Source organism: Mandrillus leucophaeus, unplaced genomic scaffold (assembly GCF_000951045.1).
Source record: "Mandrillus leucophaeus isolate KB7577 unplaced genomic scaffold, Mleu.le_1.0 Scaffold811, whole genome shotgun sequence".
Lineage (NCBI taxonomy): Eukaryota > Metazoa > Chordata > Mammalia > Primates > Cercopithecidae > Mandrillus > Mandrillus leucophaeus.
This window is the reverse complement of record NW_012108820.1, coordinates 724868-738744: the sequence shown is the minus strand read 5'-3', so window position 1 is coordinate 738744 and position 13877 is coordinate 724868. Positions and strand designations below refer to the sequence as shown.

The 13877-nt window shown below is 43.4% G+C and overlaps 1 long non-coding RNA gene across 1 annotated transcript; it reads right to left on the bottom strand.

Annotated features, from left to right (window-relative positions):
• Positions 1-7237: 7237 nt before the first annotated feature.
• Positions 7238-8078, bottom strand: LOC105530332. Its single transcript, XR_001004633.1, has 2 exons — positions 7970-8078; positions 7238-7535 (listed from the first exon to the last, which is right to left on the bottom strand). It is a non-coding gene; the product is annotated as an uncharacterized LOC105530332 (long non-coding RNA).
• Between the last annotated feature and the right edge of the window lie 5799 nt (positions 8079-13877).

Genomic DNA, 13877 nt, shown 5'->3' with positions numbered 1-13877 from the left:
ACGGCAGAAACTGTGGATATATGCCGTAGAAAAGGGATTTGAAACAGCCAGGTGCAGTGGCTCATGCCTGTAATCCCAGCACTTGGGGAGGCAGAGGCAGGTAGATTACTTGAGGTCAGGAGATCAAGACCAGCCTGGCCAACATGGTGAAACCCCGTCTTTACTAAAAATACAAAAATTAGCCGGGCGTGGTGGCAGGCGCCTATAATCCCAGCTACTTGGGAGGCTGAGGCAGGAGAATCGCTTGAACCCGGGAGGCAGAGGTTACAGTGAGCCAAGATTGCTCCACTGCTCTCCAGCCTGGATGACAAGAGTCAAATTCCATCTCAAAAAAAAAAAGAAAAAGAGAGAGAGAGAGAGATTTGAAACACAAGGACCCTCCCTAGCAAGTCATGGCAGGACTTGATACGTAAATACTATAATCGTTTAACTCTCTGAAACTTTAAAAAGAGCATGAGAACATTAGAAATATAAATTTTCTTCGTCTTTTTCACTATACGTACTGGCACAACCGAGTCCCTTACCTCTACATAGGCATTAGGTAAATATTTGTTGGAAAAAATGAATGATCAATTACAGCTAAGTCCATTATTCTTTTTACTATTATAGCTCTATTATTTGATTTATTTGTTCAACAAATTTTTATTACATTGAATTGACTAGCACCTTAAAAGATGTTGAGAATACAACTTTAAAATAAACACATTCTTCCAGTCCTCATATAACTTTCCTCTTCTACTTAACCATCTGTTTAACCTAAGGCAATGCTTTCACGGTCCCTTTCTTCATATAAAACAAGAGGAGTAACAGCTTTTCTAAATACCTCTATGGAGATGTTGTGACAATGAAGTAAGATAATACAATTTCTAAACTGTGAAGTTGTATACTAATATGTCATCTATAAAGTATACAAGTTAGAATGCAACCAACAGACAACTCCATTCAAAATAGCTTAAACAATTAAGGGAATTCGTTGTCTCAGGCAACTGAAAATGCCAGACGTAATACTGGCTCCAGATAAGGCTTGATCCAGGAGCTCAACAGTGTCACCAAGAACCTTATTTCTTTCTAGCTCTTCATGTTGCCCTTTTTGGGGCCAAATTCTAAGGCTGACTCCCTTTGAGGTCCCCTATGGCTTCCAGCAGCTCTCAGGGCTGTTACTTCCTCATTCTAATCCAGAAGGGAAGCAGGGAAGCAGGAGAGCATTCCTGCCTAATGTTTCCAAGGAAAATCTGGAAATTCATTCTGATTGGACCCCCTTAAGACACATGCCCCCTCTGCAGCCAATAGCTGTGTTCCAAGAAATGGAAGGCACTGATTGGCTTAGCTTTGACCTCATGTCCCACTCCCATTGATAAAGTCAGCTTCCCTGGAATCTCAAGGATCCTCCAGTGGAAGGTGGTGGGCTGCTTAGAAAAAAGCACAGATAAGAGAATAGATGATGAATATGTGACAAATCAACAAACTGCTTGATTTGCTGGAGTTGAAGCAAAAATCAACCAAATAATACTGCCTAAAATCCATTTTAGGATCACAGGTAATTAAGAACAACTCAATATTTGGAAACAAATGGAGGCTTGAGTAGACTTTCTATGGTGTATATGGAAATGATGTATGTAAATAGGACTCTGAAATGTAAGATAGTTAACAAAATAATTGACATGACTCACTATTCTATTCCAGATAATGGAAATATAGTTTAAATAAATTTTTGACACATTAAAATTTTGCCTGTCCAAAAAGATACTTTCAAGAATTAAAAAAAAAAAAAAAATTATGTTTAAATCTCTTACTCAAATCACTAGTTGGGTATGATGATTTCTTATTTCTCTAAATCAATAAAATGTCTTCTACCTCTGAATAAGTTACCTGAATAAGGTTGGGTCATGCATAGGCCAGCCTTAGACAGGAATACAACCAAGAGAGAAGAAAGTCTAAATCGGTAAAAGTTTTGAGGTGATATAAATCACTGAAGTTATCTCAGTGGCCCTGAGGAAGGCCTTACATGGAGGAACACACAGCAAAACATCAACAATCTCTGCACTTAACCATTCCCCGCTGTGTGCATGAGACAAATGGGTTTCTTACCTCATATCCACACCTGGAGAGTTCCATATAAAGTAATTTAAAAACACCTCTTACATAGGTGGAACTCCTAGCCAGTATATTCACTACATATTGAAAGATTACGGTTTGGGGTGGTATGAAGATCCACCTTACTAAGTCATCAGAGAGCACTTGGGGAAGTAGTTGGGCTTGATAAACAGAGACAGAAATGGCATGATAATTTGTTGAGCTCACAGAAAGTCAGTTCTGTTAAAAGAAAAACTTTATAGAAAGTAAATTCAACAGAACTGACTTGAACAAAAAAGGATTCATGAATCAGGCAGCACTCAGAACCACAAGAGGTTCATAGAGCTCCAAGTTAGCAGCACGAGCTGTGGCTTTTATAGGCTGAATGCAGAGGTAAAGTGCAGACATAACTCGATTGTTTACGGCTAGGCATTTGCCTTATTAGGACATGGTCTGATCAGCTGACTACCTGTGAATGGCTGAAGCTTGGCTGCTTGTGATTGGCTGAGACCGGCTGTTCCAAAAAAATACACTAAGTTAGGTTCTCATTTGTTTATATACCAAGTTAGGTTGCAGTTCATTGTGTAGGAACCCAAAGTACCTGCACAGCCTCGAGCCAATGACCTCCTACTTATTATGGTTCTTTGCAAATGAACTCTCAGATCAAAAAATTGAAATTTCAGAGAAAGTCCTAAAAGGGTCCCAAGTTTCTAAATTTAAAAAAGTAGTCTGTCACTATTGGAGGAATCAGGCTATCAGGATCCTGGTGCCAACTATCAAATCTATTGTGATGCTAACATGAAGCCACAATAATAACATGGGTGGTTGGTTTACATGCCAGGCTCCACAGAGCCTTGGGTGTTCCTTGCAGCCTCCTCACAGGCCATTGTGAGGGAGAAGGGAAGCAGACCTCTGGGGCCTCCACCTCTGCTTCAACTAAAGTGCTGCACTGTATCTGTTACATCCTGAACTTCTAAGATGTTATCTGAAGCTTTCCTTTTTCAAAATGGCGGCCCAAACACATACTACTGCCTTCCCTTCGGCAATGGGTTCTCAGACACAATAGAAAAAATATGTAATAGGCCGGGCGTGGTGGCTCACGCCTGTAATCCTAGCACTTTGGGTGACCCAGATAGGGGGATCATTTGAGGTTAGGAGTTCGAGACCAGCCTGGCTGACATGGTGAAACCCCATCTCTACTGAAAATACAAAAGTTAGCCAGGCATGGTGGCACTCACCTGTAATCCCAGCTACTGGAGAGGCTGAGACAGGAGAATCACTGACCCCAGGAGACAGACGTTGCAGCGAGCCGAGATTGTGCCACTGCACTCCAGCCTGGGCAACAGAGTGAGTCCAAAAAAAAAAAAAAAAAAAAAAAAAAAAAAAAAAAAAAAAAAAGTAACAATACTCGGAAAACTAGAAGGGAGATTTTTTAGGGAAGGGAGTTTTCAGAAACTGAAAATCCCCAAAAGAGCTACCAAAAGGATCAGAGGAAGAAAAAAAAAAAAAAAAAAAAAGCCTGAGGTGTGTACAAGAGAGTCTTGCTGCAGAAGGGACAGGTGCCACCAAACATTTGTCCCACCTGGTGGTTGGAATCGGGGAGCTGGGTAGCTTAGATACAAGAGTCAGGGTGCCTATTTGGGAAAGGGAGAACAGAGCCACATTGGTGGACTCATTCCCCCATGGTGTCACTGTGAAGAGCGTGGAGCACAGAACGAGGTGGCTGCATCCACCTCTCCTATCAGCAGTCAGTGTCGATTGAATTAGTCTGTCACTGTTAATAAGGAAACCTGGCTGAGCGCGCTGGCTCACGCCTGTAATCCCAGCACTTTAGGAGGCTGAGGCAGGCAGATCACCTGAGATCAGGGGTTCAAGACCAGCCTGGCCAACATGGTGAAACCCCGTCTCTACCAAAAATACAAAAATATTAGCTGAGTGTGGTGGCGGGTGCCTGTAATCCTAGCTATTTGGGAGGCTGAGGCAGGAGAATCCCTTGAACTTGGGAGGTGGAGGTTGCAGTGAGCTGAGATTGCACCACTGCACTCCAGCCTGGGTGACAAGAGCAAGACTCTGTCTCAAATAAAGAAATAAATAAATAATAAAGACACCTAAGCAGGATGGCCAAATATCCAAATGAGTCCAAATGCATGAGGGAATCTCCCAGAAAGCAGGATGCAGGGATAAAGAAATGGAGTGGAAGAAGAAAAAGTAAGAAATACGGACTCTAGACACATGAGGTTAAAAAGCTCTCTTTTAAGGGTTCCAGAAGGAAAAAAAAAAAATTGAGGAGAGGGAGCAGAACTAACAAAGAAATTACAGAGAAGAATTTCCTAAAACTGAGGTCCTCAAATGGAAAGTTCCCTGGAGGACGAAGCAAGATACATTTTTTAAAAATGGAACAAATAACCCCCTGTAGATTAGAGTAAGATGTCAGAATGTCAAGGATAAAGAAAAACTAAAATCTTTGAGAGAGAAAAAGCAGGTCACCCACCACGGCATGTGAATCAGTCTAACATCCCACTTCACTAGCAGCACCCAGCAGAAGACGACAGTGGAGCAGTCACTGTCTGAAATGCTGAGGAAAAGCGGCCTTGTTATAGAAGTCTCTTCCCAATCAAATTATCATTGAAGTGTGGGGGGTAAAATTAGGTGTTCTTGGACATATAAGACCCGAGAAAATGTCCCAACCATCAATTATCCTGAAAGAATTGCTGGAAAGTGTAGTCCAGCAAGAAGCAAAGACATTAGCAAAACTTATAGTTGGCCTTAATAACTATTGAGTATAAAACGTGTGTGTGTGTGTGTGTGTGTGTGTGTGTGTGTGTGTGTGTGTGTGTGTGTGTGTGTGAACGTGTGTGTGTGTGTGTGTGTGTGTGTGTGTGTGTGTGTGTGAACGTGTGTGTGTGTGTGTGTGTGTGTGTGTGAACGTGTGTGTGTGTGCCGATTTGGAACCACTTGTTTTGGCTTTAAAAAAAGCTTAAAAACCAATGGAGAAAGGGATGAGGTCAAACTTCTGTCATATAGCACCCTCTGTATTAATTCTGTACACACAGGGTGTTTCTTCTCTTACCCTCTGGAGGAGCCAAGTGAATCAGGAGAGTTTCCTTTACGGTCCCTGACGGGCACAGCCTGTCCTCTCTGCCATCTGGATGGGACAGGAGAGATGAACTCTCAGATAGATGACCCTGGAGGAGGAGGTGGACACCTCATCCTTCATCCTTCCCAGGCCATGTACCCACTGGGAAAGGGCCTTTGAGGGATCTTCACACTCTGCAGAGGTGAGGAGGGGCATGGGTTCCTCTTCTAAGTGCTGGCAGTTGTGCCAATAGGAAAGGGGCTACCTTGGAAATAGGCATGTTCAAAATGGCAGCTTCATCTTCCCTTTTCCTCGCCAACCACATGTACAGTAGGGGGCAGACAACATGGAGCTAGTCAGGCAAATAGCCCATTTGCATAATAAGATTAAAGTGGGGCAGCCAGCTTCCCTCAAGCTATGTACACATCACACCTGGTCCAACCAGTCTTTGGGCCCTATGTAAATCAGACACCGCCTCCTCAAGCCTTTCTGTAAAACCCTGTGCACTCCGTGACTGGCCGGAACTCCCACTCAGGTGTCCCTCTCTCTCGCAGAAGAGAGAGCTGTTTTCCTTTCTCTTTCTTTTGCCTATTAAAACTCTGCCCCTAGACCCACTTCCTGTGTGTCTGCATACTCAATTTCCCTGGCATGAGATGGCGAACCTCAGATATTTACCCCAGAGAGCAACGTTGCTTCAGAATTGCTGAAACATATGGTAATTCCATGTTTAATTTGTTGAGGCACCACCATATTGTTTTCCATAGTGGTTGCACCATTTTACATTCTTGTCCATTCCCAATGCATCTGGCTTCCAGTTTCTCAATATCCAACACTTGTTATTTTCTTTTCTTTTTTTTTTTTTTTTTCCTTTTTTTGAGGCAGTCTCGCTCTGTTGCCCAGGCCGGAGTGCAGTGGCACGATCTGGGCTCACTGCAAGCTCCACCTCCTGAGTTCACACCATTCTCCTGCCTCAGCCTCCTGAGTAGCCGGGACTACAGGTGCCCGCCCACCATGCCCAGCTAATTTTTTGTATTTTTAGTAGAGACAGGGTTTCACTGTATTAGCCAGGATGGTCTCGATCTCCTGACCTCATGATCCACCTGCCTTGGCCTCCCAAAGTGCTGGGATTACAGGCATGAGCCACCACACCCGGCCGTTATTTTCTAATACTTTTTTTCATTAGTAGCCTTCCTAATGAGTGTGAAGTAGTATCTCATTGTGGTTTTGATTTGCATTTTCCTAATGATTGAATAGTGATGCTGAGCATCTTTTCATATGCTTATTGACCATTTGTATACATATCATCTTTGGATAAATGCCTATTTAAGTCCTTTGCCCCTTTTTTATTTGGACTGATTTTGTTGTTGAGTTACAGGAGTTCTTATTTCTAAATGTTTAGTTTTTTTTTTCTTTTTTTAAAGAGAGGGCATCTCACTGTATCAGCTCAGCTGGAGTGCAGTGGTGAGATCAGAGCTCGCCACAGCCTCCCAACTCCTGTTCTCAAGCGATCCTCCTGCCTCAGCCTCCCAAGTAACTGGGACTACAGGTGTGCACTACCACATCCAGCTAATTTCTTTTTCTTTTTGTAGAGATGGAGTCCTACTTTGTTTCCCAGGCTGGTCTTGAACTCCTTACTTCAAGCAATCCTCCCATCTCTGCCTCCCAAAGTGTTGGAATTACAAGCACGAACCACTGTGCTTGGCCAGGAGTTCTTTATATATTCTGGATACCAATCCCTTATCAGATACATGATTTGCAAATATTTTCTTTGATTCTCCTAGGGCTGCCTCTTCACTGTGTTGATTGTGTCCTTTGATGCATTTGAAACCCTCCTGAGCCATTCCCTCCGGTATCCTGCCCCTACTGTCAGGCTGCTCTGCACTTCGCATGGGGTTTTGGGGTATTGGGAGTACTCCTCCACCTTGTATCCTGCTGCCTCCCTGGGTGGGCTGCACCCACTGAGGGATGGGGGAGTGGCAGGTGCTTCATCCCTCTGTGATTTCTGCCCCAGGTCCTCTTCCAACAAACGCAAATCCTATTATGAGAATTTGCTAACACGTTTTAAAAATATGCAAATGGATTGGGAGCTTATTTCAGAGACAATTTTTTTAAAGAACAAGTAACCTATATATTTTTAAAATCTAGAGAATGTACAACTCCTCTGCCACAACATGAGGGAGAGGAGTCTGCAGACGGCTGATTGGTGACGACTGAACACGATGGAAAGGCAAGTCGCTATGCCGGAAGCCTTTGAAGGGAGCCAGCAGGGTCTGTGGGAGGTTCAGGACACATACCTACAGCCCTGCTTCCGGCCCCACCCTTGGGGAAGCCTTTTGCGGGTCATCCTGGGACTCTGCTGGGAAGGCCCCAGGAGGTGAAGCATCCTCTGCAGAGGAGATGACACATCTGGAGGTAGAAGACAGACCTTCATCTGGGCTCCGTTTAACTGCTGTGATTTGGGATTGTAACTTACCCCATGAAGCCTCAGTTTCCCACATGGAAAATCAAATCAATCATTGTTATAACATTTTACTTTTTTGTTATGTGATGTAATTTACACAGTGCTTTCGTAGACATTATCCAATTTAGGGAAATAATACAGAGCAATGCACTTTGAAAAGAATAAAATGCTTAACATGTGTGAGGAATTCTTTTCTTTCTTCGAAAACTACTCCGGATGGCTTGGCTATTGTTTAGTTAAGAGAATTACACAACTTTTGAGACATGGTTCCTTATCTTGTGTAGGCTGAAAGGCAATTAAACAATTATTCATGTCAGAATCTGAGGTAAATAAAAGGCTGCTTCAAAGAGTCCACTTACGGATTGAAAAGCAGTTGAGTAGAAACAGAGAGTGGTCTGTAATTTCCTTCTGGAAGGAATATCCACTCCATATGGCCTGAAGCAAGAATTTCAAACTCCTCTGTGGGGAGAAAGAGACAGAAATAAAAACTTTAAGTTTTTTTACTCCGATTTGTCCCAGCCATTTTCTGAACAGCCTATGGAAGCCATCCGCTCCTCTAAACAAAAATAAGCTAAGAGACAGAAAGAACGATTAGATTTCTGTGTGTAGGGATTGTTCAGTCATAAATCAGTGTCTTTTTCCAAGAGGAAGGTGCCAGCAACAAAAGTTGGTCATAAAAAGGACATTAAACTTTAGTAGTCTCTTCACTGTTCCCTCCCACATCCAGCTGCCAACAGCAGAGACAACTGTGAGACACAGTGACATGAAGTGACTGCTCCACTGCCGGGCAACAGGCGACCTGGACGCCAGGCTCCCTGGTGGAAGAAATAGAAAGTGAATAGCAAACACGGATGCCTTCCTCCCTACCACATCACCTCCACTTTTCACCATTGCCTGTGCGATACACCCGCCCCACAATGCCTTCCTCAGCCTTTTACTTCTGTTTCCAGTGAGTCAAGAAAAACTTCTCCAACTTGCCCTGTGGCGATGAGTGAGCCCATAATCCACTTACACGTGTGACCTTTACACAGCCTGGACCCCCACAGAACAGCCAAACATGCAGTCCTGCAAACAAAAGGAATTTCAAGATAACTCTCATCTTTCACTAATTATCCCAAAACCCAAAGGGGATCCATACACACATCCGAAGCCTGCTTTACGGAGGCTTCCTCCCCTGTGTATTCCCAGCATCCTGTAGTTTCCCACTCTGCAACTCCAAACTCAGCTTGTCCCATCACCAGCCCCCAGCCTCTTTTCTTTCCCTCTCCCCATGCCCCACTGCCTCTATTTTTTAATTATTGCAGATTGACCAAGTGTCTATGAAGCTGCAGCGAGGTTTCTTCTTTTTTGGAGCAGGGAATGGGGAGTGATTGGGCTTGTCTGTGACAAAATGAGTTTTGGCAGGCTCAGTGGGCAGAAGCCATGAACACCATCCCAGTAAGTACAAGGGACTCTAGAAGCGTAGCGTTCCCTTAGTTCCTGGCTGGAAACCCAGCTCCCCACCTCCTCCCATCCATCAAGCTGGGAGCCGTGACAATGTCAGAGCCTGAGCTCCTGCCCAGACTTCTGGGTGAAGTGGTCCCATGGAGCAAAGCTTGGTTTGGAAGATTTGGAGAATGTGAGAGAACGTTCTCTTACCATAACCTCTTCCCCACCGCGGCCCCTTCCTAAGTTGCCATTGAAATCTGGTTTTGCCAGGGCAAAAAATAGGGGCAGTGGACAGCTTCTGCCAACAGTGAGTTTGTTCCAAGCCCACCCCACAGTCATGGGTCCCTCGGAGTGTCACTGAGTCACAGGACTCATGGAACTCTGCCCATGTCATGAAGATAAACTACTGTGATCACTTTAAAAATCTTTCTCATCATGTCCTTGGGAAGATAAAGGGGCGGAATTGAGCAGAAAGGGGCAGAGGTGGGACTTTTTTTCACTAACCTTAACCTTCATGCCAAGAACAGAGATCTCTGTCTGAAAGCATGTCTCAGATGACCGTTTATTTGCTCTGCCTGGTAAACGCTGGTGTGATGCGTGGCTCTGAGCATTAGTCATTCCCTGCTGGGAAGGAGGTTAGAACGCCAGAAGCAAGGCTATTGCAGAACCGGACTGTGTGGGTCACTAAACCACAGGGGAAAGGGTGGAGAAGCAGCTGGTGTTCCGCTTAAAGGTCACAAAGCATTATTTCTACTTTAATATCCAGAGTTCAAGTGGAAATAAACTGAGAAGGTTAAGATCTAAGTGAAAATTAACTGAAGGCAACTGTGCCATTTGGACTCTGAGATGTGCTTGCTTGGGAGAGGGCAAACCATGCTGGCTATCTTTCCATGAGCACAGCCGAACAGGAATAGGCATTAATAAGGGCAAACATAAAGAAAAAATTGCTAATTATTGGCAGAGAGTGCCAAGAAAAGTTGGTGGAGTTTTCTTCTTTGGGAACCCTGGGAAAAGAACAGTAACAGTTAGGTACAGAGGCACCTGGAAGCAAATAAACTTCTCTCCCTGGGACAGTGGCTCTGTGCTCTGTGTAACCGAGTTCTTTAGGCCACTGTAGTCTGGGTGAGTCACTCCAGGGTTATAGGATGCAATAGCCATGCTAATGAAAACTCACTGGTTCTGAGCCCCCTTCCAGAAGAACTGTGGATACTTTCAGCCTCTTTTCTCCCTGCAGGGTCTCAAAGAGCTCATGTCCTGTCCTTGGTGATTAATACAGATTTCTTGGCTCTTCCCAGCCTGCCAGTCAGTGGCCTTAATTTGCCACTTCTGTTGCTAATCCTAACTCTTGCCTCAGCATCGACCCGATCATTCTTGCAGCTGTAGATGTTGGCCTTCCTGCACCGGATGCTCGCAGAGAGGGGAAGGTGCTCTCCTCATCACCATTTCTAACAAAAAAATGAGAAGCTTGCATTCTCACTTTTTTGCTGAGCTTCTCCTGGTGGAGCTGCCCATGAGGTTCCTGATGGCTGGAGGAAATATGAGGATACCTTTCCCTGAACACCCACCACACCTCTCTCAACAATCAGCTCATGTTCCAGGACAGATGCTGTGAACAACAGCAAATGTAGAGCAGGTACTTGAAACTATGCTCAGTGCTTTACACAGATGATCTCATTTCATCTTTACTGTAACCCCATGAGATAGGTATTATTATGGTCCCTATTCTGCAGATGTGCAGAGAACCAGCACCTCGACTGTCTGATTTCAGAGAGATCAGAGATCAGAGGTTGGCCTGGTTGGTTCTTCAAGTCAAGAGGACTTTTTCTTCTGTCCCAGCAAGTGTCCTTTGGGTCACCAAGGCATTAGTTCTCAGTGGATATTGCTCGTGTGCCTGACATAGGTGGCCATTAGGCCACCCTCCATTACACATGCCAATAGCTCTTGGTTTTCTATTTGCAATACAATTCAAAAACGTGAATAAAACCTCAAAAAATAGGGAAATGAAGTCTGAACAATAAAAATAGCTGAGATATTGAGTATTTAATGTTGCCAGGCACCGTTTGCCAAGCACTGTTCTGTGAAGACAGTGCCTGGCAACATTAAATACTCAGTATCTTAGGAGGTCGGTACTATTATTATCCCCATTTTACAGGCCGCCAAGAGGTTAAGTAACTTGCACAAGATTGCACAGCTCTTAATTGGAGCAGCTGGCATTCAAATCCAGCAGTAGCATCGGCCTGTTCCTTGCCAAATACAACAAGGCTTTCTACCTTCCTGGATGTTTATTTCCTACCACACTTTTAAAAACAATTCACCAAACACAAAAGAAGTAGCTAAAACAAGGGGCTCACATTCAATGAGTAATGTAGAGGCGCAGCTTTGTGGTTGGTTCCTTCTCTCAGTTCAGTAATGAAAATAATACAACACATAAAAATATAACAAAACAGAAAGAGATGAGTGCCCTAAGGAGGATACAAGTACAGCCCTATGGAAGCTACGGTGATGGAAGTGACCCTGCTGAGTTAGGTCCCAAAGAATCACTGGGATCTCCACAAACAGATGGGAAACACAGACGTAGCACTGTAAGCAGAAAAAGAACTTCATGGTGGAAAAGTGTCCTGGGGTCCAGAAATAGTGAGATACTGATATCTGATGGATCAAGTAGGAAGTCATGGATGATTCCAGGATGAGAAAAAATGCATAGATTCATCACAACAATTAGCAGGTGAAATTTAGTGATATTTTCAACATACAGGTGGCCTTCAGAAACACTTGGTAGTGGCACATGGGGCAGAAGAGTCCCACATATATGGATGTCCAGGTTTATACCAGATGTCCTGGCAACCCATTTGGTTAGCAACCCTAACCATTCTCAAAAAGATCGTTGCATAGACAATAAATTATATGGCCACCCTGCATCTGGCAAATTGAAAGACAGGGCTCATCACTTAGGTGTAATAAAGGTGCTTAAGAAGTCATATTATGGCCGGGCATGGTGGCTGACGCCTGTAATCCCAACACTTTGGAAGGCCGAGGCAGGAGGAGCACTTGAGCCCAGGAATTCCAGAATAGTCTGGGCAACATGGCAAAACCCCATCTCTACAAAAACAAACAAACAAACAAACAAAACAAAATTAGCTGGGTGTGGTGGCACACAACTGTAGTCTTAGCTACCCAGGAGGCTGAAGTGGTAGAATTACTTGAACCCAAGAGGTTGAGGCTAGAGTGAGCCGTAATAGTGCCACTGTACTCCAGCCCAGGCAACAGAGTGAGAACCTGTCTCAAAACCAACAAACAAAAAACCAAAACAACCCCACAAAGAGGTCATATTTTAAAAGCCTACAGCTCAATGCCTAGCTAAGCTTTATAAAGAATGCGGGCTCTTTGACACTTGTATACAATTGCAACCATAGTTGGTTTTGGAAGTGTCAGTTCTTTCCCCCAACCCTATTTGGTGTGAGTCATTTTGCACAAGGTAACCCAACCAGTGTCTGCCACAGAGATACGCAGAAAAAGCCAGCCTTAATGTATAGTAAAGAAAAAGCCTGGTTAAACACACACTGACATAAACTGATAAAGCTAATTTTTATCCAAGCCCACTTTTGGATCTCAAACAACTGAAGTCAAAGAAGTTAATTAAAAACACATAGAATTGTCAATGAGTTTAAAAATAAAACACAAATTTCTTTGAAACAATGAGACTTAACTAACTCTGTGGTAGATTAGTTGGCTAGTCTTTTGCAGAAGAGCCAACTTATTTGTATCTGAGATAAAACATATTCAGGAAAGAAGGAAAACTGCAAAGTGGTCCCAGAACAGAGAAAGCAACAAGGAGGAGGCAGTTTTAACCGTCCTTTCAACTTTGAGGTGCAATCTGTCGACAGGGCTCCCTTGGGGGAAGCACAAGCTCTTTCTTTTAGTGAAGTCTGATTTTGTTGATTGATGCTGTGTTGTTGCTGGATTGTATTACTATGTGAAGTTGAAAGGCTTAACGTTAATGTGTCCTAAACTTCAAGACTTGGAATGCATGCTCCCATTTAAACTTGACTGTTCTGGGCAACGTGTTTTCATTGGCTGGATGTCTAGCTTGTGCATTTCTGTCATTTCCTAATGTGTGTGGTATGCTTTGAGCACTGCAGACGGGAAACTCACTTTTTCTCTGGCTTTCTTCTGATTTTTCTGTTTCTTGATTATTGGAAAAATGAATACACATTGATAAAAATAATAATAAAGTGTCACCCCAAAAGTCTTATCTTTATAATAATGTGGAATGGCAACGCTAAAAATAAAGCAACTTGGACTAATTTCCACTATGAATAGGGAACAAAGAATCTGCACCTTCCCTGATTTTGGCTTCCGGATTCCAAATATTTCATAAATAAAATATGACCAGCTGCATGAATTGTAAGGTACATTCCATGTGAGTTACATACACAGGGATAGGTGGTTTTTAAAATTTCCTGCTGGCAAAGTCAGACTTATTCTCCTTGCCACTTTTAACCCTGTCAGATAAAACCATTCCAGGATGAAGTCGGAGATACGTCATAGTACATTTTAACCCATTTATGCCTGAGGTTGCAATTTTTTGAGTGCGAAAAATCAGACCCTGGTGATAACTTTGAGCAGTAGGATATCAATAACTCCCACATGCTTAGTGTTCCAATAATGGAACACTAGGCATAAGTAGGTTTTAATATAAAAGCTTAAAATTTGTACTCCAAAGCAGGGAAAACTTGATTATATTCATTTACCCTCTATTAGGGGCATCACATCAGCTATATTTTTAAAGGAATAAAAAGCATGTCACTTCCTTTGTATGCATATCACCTAAATGGACAC